Here is a 4729-nt window from a genome sequence, read left to right as displayed (position 1 = left end):
TTTGCTGCACATATGAATAAAAATAGCATTTCATTTTTATTTGGTGCGTTCTTAAAAGGGAAATTAGAAATAAAAGTTATGTCACACTCTTATTCAATAACATTTGTTTATTATAATTATTAAATATTCTTGAAAATGTGTTTTATTACCTGGAAGATCTGCAGGAGACTGTCTGTAAAATTATTGTGGTTCCTGTGAGACTGTAAATCTGCATCTAATGTTTCATACTGAAGCCTGATAGTAAATAAAATAAATAAAAATACTTTTTAGGAATTTATTTAGGAAAAATATGACCAAAATATCTGGTAAACATTTTAGCAAAGAGAAATACAATAAGTGATAAATAAATGAACTATATGATTTATGATAATTATTCACTGATACACTTTATAACACAGCCTATGTGCAAATAAAAATAAGAAACATATCAAATACCGTTTGGTTTGTGAAGTTGTTTCTTCACTGAAGCTGGGTCCTTCTCTCTTTGACCGGTCACTCCTCACAGACACAGAGCTGGACACATGTGAGTCTGATCTTACACTAATGACACAAAGAACAAAACACTTTACTACAGGAGCTCCTTCAGTCTCATTTAAAGAGCTTCACTGTTGAAGATGGTAATGAAGCACAGTATAGACATGCATTTGTCCATCTATGACTATGGATAGATGGAAAGACATATTCATGTTTGGCTGCATGATCTATTTTCCATGGTTAATTTATACCTCCTTGTGTCTGCTTGTGTGATTGTGTTACTGGAAAGAAGCTCCAGACTGAGTTCAATAAAGAGGAAATCAGTGATTTATTGTTTTATTTCATTCATTTCTATCACAAGCATCTTAGTGGAGAAATAAGCCAACACAACATCATAATGTCAGAGATAATAAATACCTTTTGGCTTTATTGTATTTTATGTACAATGTATTTTGTCATGGTCTTGTCATGATTCTGTCTCCATCTCTCTCTTTTTCTCTCTCTGTCTCCCCCTGCTGGTTTCTCCCCTCCTGTCTCCCTCGCTCTTCTGTGTCACAGCTGTCTTCACTTCTCATTAAGATAATTTCCCCTCTGCGAGCTCCGGTCTCCGGTTCTCCCCTGAGCCCAGTCAAGCCTCCGCCTTGCCAGCCTGCTGGTCGTTCCAGCCACAGAGGTCTCCTGAGTTATTTATACTACCCAGCCTACGGGTCTTCCTCTGTTCTCATCTTTTGTACTCATTGGTTGGATTTACCTGTGGCTTTCCTTTGTTTAATTAAAGACTGTCATTTTGCCCTCACATTTGAGTCCTCTCTCTTCAATACCCATCACATATTTAGGTGTGGTTTATTGTATTTTATGCACAGTGTAATTACAGTATTGTTCAAAATAATAGCAGTACAATGTGACTAACCAGAATAATCAAGGTTTTTCGTATATTTTTTTATTGTTACGTGGCAAACAAGTTACCAGTAGGTTCAGTAGATTGTCAGAAAACAAATGAGACCCAGCATTCATGATATGCACGCTCTTAAGGCTGTGCAATTGGGCAATTAGTTGAATTAGTTGAAAGGGGTGTGTTCAAAAAAATAGCAGTGTGGCATTCAATCACTGAGGTCATCAATTTTGTGAAGAAACAGGTGTGAATCAGGTGGCCCCTATTTAAGGATGAAGCCAACACTTGTTGAACATGCATTTGAAAGCTGAGGAAAATGGGTCGTTCAAGACATTGTTCAGAAGAACAGCGTACTTTGATTAAAAAGTTGATTAGAGAGGGGAAAACCTATAAAGAGGTGCAAAAAATGATAGGCTGTTCAGCTAAAATGATCTCCAATGCCTTAAAATGGAGAGCAAAACCAGAGAGACGTGGAAGAAAACGGAAGACAACCATCAAAATGGATAGAAGAATAACCAGAATGGCAAAGGCTCAGCCAATGATCACCTCCAGGATGATCAAAGACAGTCTGGAGTTACCTGTAAGTACTGTGACAGTTAGAAGACGTCTGTGTGAAGCTAATCTATTTTCAAGAATCCCCCGCAAAGTCCCTCTGTTAAAAAAAAGGCATGTGCAGAAGAGGTTACAATTTGCCAAAGAACACATCAACTGGCCTAAAGAGAAATGGAGGAACATTTTGTGGACTGATGAGAGTAAAATTGTTCTTTTTGGGTCCAAGGGCCACAGGCAGTTTGTGAGACGACCCCCAAACTCTGAATTCAAGCCACAGTACACAGTGAAGACAGTGAAGCATGGAGGTGCAAGCATCATGATATGGGCATGTTTCTCCTACTATGGTGTTGGGCCTATTTATTGCATACCAGGGATCATGGATCAGTTTGCATATGTTAAAATACTTGAAGAGGTCATGTTGCCCTATGCTGAAGAGGACATGCCCTTGAAATGGTTGTTTCAACAAGACAATGACCCAAAACACACTAGTAAACGGGCAAAGTCTTGGTTCCAAACCAACAAAATTAATGTTATGGAGTGGCCAGCCCAATCTCCAGACCTTAATCCAATTGAGAACTTGTGGGGTGATATCAAAAATGCTGTTTCTGAAGCAAAACCAAGAAATGTGAATGAATTGTGGAATGTTGTTAAAGAATCATGGAGTGGAATAACAGCTGAGAGGTGCCACAAGTTGGTTGACTCCATGCCACACAGATGTCAAGCAGTTTTAAAAAACTGTGGTCGTACAACTAAATATTAGTTTAGTGATTCACAGGATTGCTAAATCCCAGAAAAAAAAAATGTTTGTACAAAATAGTTTTGAGTTTGTACAGTCAAAGGTAGACACTGCTATTTTTTTGAACACACCCCTTTCAACTAATTGCCCAATTGCACAGCCTTAAGAGTGTGCATATCATGAATGCTGGGTCTTGTTTGTTTTCTGACAATCTACTGAACCTACTGGTAACTTGTTTGCCACGTAGCAATAAAAATATACTAAAAACCTTGATTATTCTGGTTAGTCACATTGTACTGCTATTATTTTGAACAAAACTGTAGGTGTGGTTTATTGTATTTTATGTACAGTGTATTTAGGTGTGGTTTATTGTATTTTATGTACAGTGTATTTAGGTGTGGTTTATTGTATTCTAAGTACAGTGTATTTAGGTGTGGTTTATTGTATTTTATGTATAGTGTATTTAGGTGTGGTTTATTGTATTTTATGTACAATGTATTTAGGTGTGGTTTATTGTATTTTATGTACAGTGTATTTAGGTGTGTATATCTGATGTTGTACACAGGAAGCTGGGAGAAAATGCACTTCAGCTTCATAAAGCGTGTTGTACACAAGCTAACCTTTGGGTCGTACGGCTCAGGAACAGAGTTATTAATAAATCTTAAACACTGAATCCAAACAAAGAGGGTTTGCTTACTCATGCAAACACACAGCGTCTCCACAACATGACGACAACACTACAACTCACTGAAGCCTCGTCTTCTCTTTGTGTAAACCTTTGAACAGCATTACGCTAATATTTCACATTGTGATGCACACATTTGTGAAATTAATATCTGGACTTCAGTCAAGGCATTTTAATAATTTCTGGATCAGTGTTCTCTGTTAGACAGAATAAATCACTTTACAGGAGACTGTGACCTTTGTAACTGTGACCTTTGTGAAGATCTTAAACAAACAGATACATTACACACTAAAGAAAGATTAAAACATTCAAACACATCATATGACCCTTTAAATTAAGTGTGAAGTCAATTTTAATGTCTGATGGTAAATTTAGGACCTAAAAACCCAAATCACTGATGTGGAATAATTTACTTAAGTACAGACCCAGTGATGAAGAACAACTGTAAATTGACTATAAATGATGATGATTTTGATTTTCAATTCTCAGATATTTATCATCTATTTGGTTACTTTTTAAATATGTCTATGTTATTTTTTATTAGGAAGTAACGAAGCTCTGAAGTAAATAATTTCTAAATATAAAACAAAGTTTGTTAAGTTTTTTTTCAGTAATCCTCTGAAACTAGAGCAGTGTTTAAAATGATTGTCTGAAAACAGACTCAGTCTTACCTCTGTTTCTGTGAGAGACTCATCTTTCCTCTCTTCTCTGAAAGACTGCAGCTAAACTGTCATTGATCAGCACTGGCTTGAGACAACAATCTGCTGTTCAGTGTGACCTGGAGATGATGAGGTTAATGAGATGAAGAAATATGTTAGCAGCAACAGCAACAAAAACACTATATAAAATAAAGTGAGTTACAAACTAATGCACTGCCATGTAGAATAACTGAAATAACTGAACAACCAAATGGTCTTATTGTGAAATTGCTTGTTTAAAAACACTTTCGATTTCGCGTCACGAAAACAACAACATAAACCAGAAGCGGAAATACGGAGAAACCCTCAGAAACATATTCGTTTTTGAAAACATACTTGCAGTCTTGTGCACTAAGAAGAGATTTATAAGTATTATTTTTTTGCTAAGCTTGTAAATGAAAAATGTTTTCTGGGACATGGCATGCATCAAATCTAACGAGCAACTCTTTCTCTTGCTATCTGTGTGTTTTCTGCAGTTACTTTCGTTTTCTTCTTCTTCGTGGGTTTTACTGGAGAGTCTCGAGCGAGCTGAACAGTTACTGCCACCTGCTGTACTGGAGGATATTACACCTAATACATTTAAACACTGCATTATTATTATGTTGGCTTGGCAACAAGCCAACATACTGTTATGCTATTTAAACTTCTCCTTCTTATTATTTTTCTGAGACTAAACGCTACTCCTCCTAGGG

At 36.5% G+C, this 4729-nt stretch overlaps 1 long non-coding RNA gene across 1 annotated transcript; it reads right to left on the bottom strand.

Annotated features, from left to right (window-relative positions):
• Window positions 1-484: 484 nt before the first annotated feature.
• LOC113079354 (uncharacterized) lies at window positions 485-4509 on the bottom strand. The gene is made up of 3 exons (XR_003281694.1): window positions 4374-4509; window positions 4011-4117; window positions 485-540 (listed from the first exon to the last, which is right to left on the bottom strand). It is a non-coding gene; the product is annotated as an uncharacterized LOC113079354 (long non-coding RNA).
• Window positions 4510-4729: the final 220 nt, after the last annotated feature.

Source organism: Carassius auratus, unplaced genomic scaffold, assembly GCF_003368295.1.
Source record: "Carassius auratus strain Wakin unplaced genomic scaffold, ASM336829v1 scaf_tig00027763, whole genome shotgun sequence".
NCBI classification, from domain to species: Eukaryota; Metazoa; Chordata; class Actinopteri; order Cypriniformes; family Cyprinidae; genus Carassius; species Carassius auratus.
Note: the sequence above shows the minus strand (reverse complement) of the source record. Positions and strands in the feature narration are given on the sequence as shown.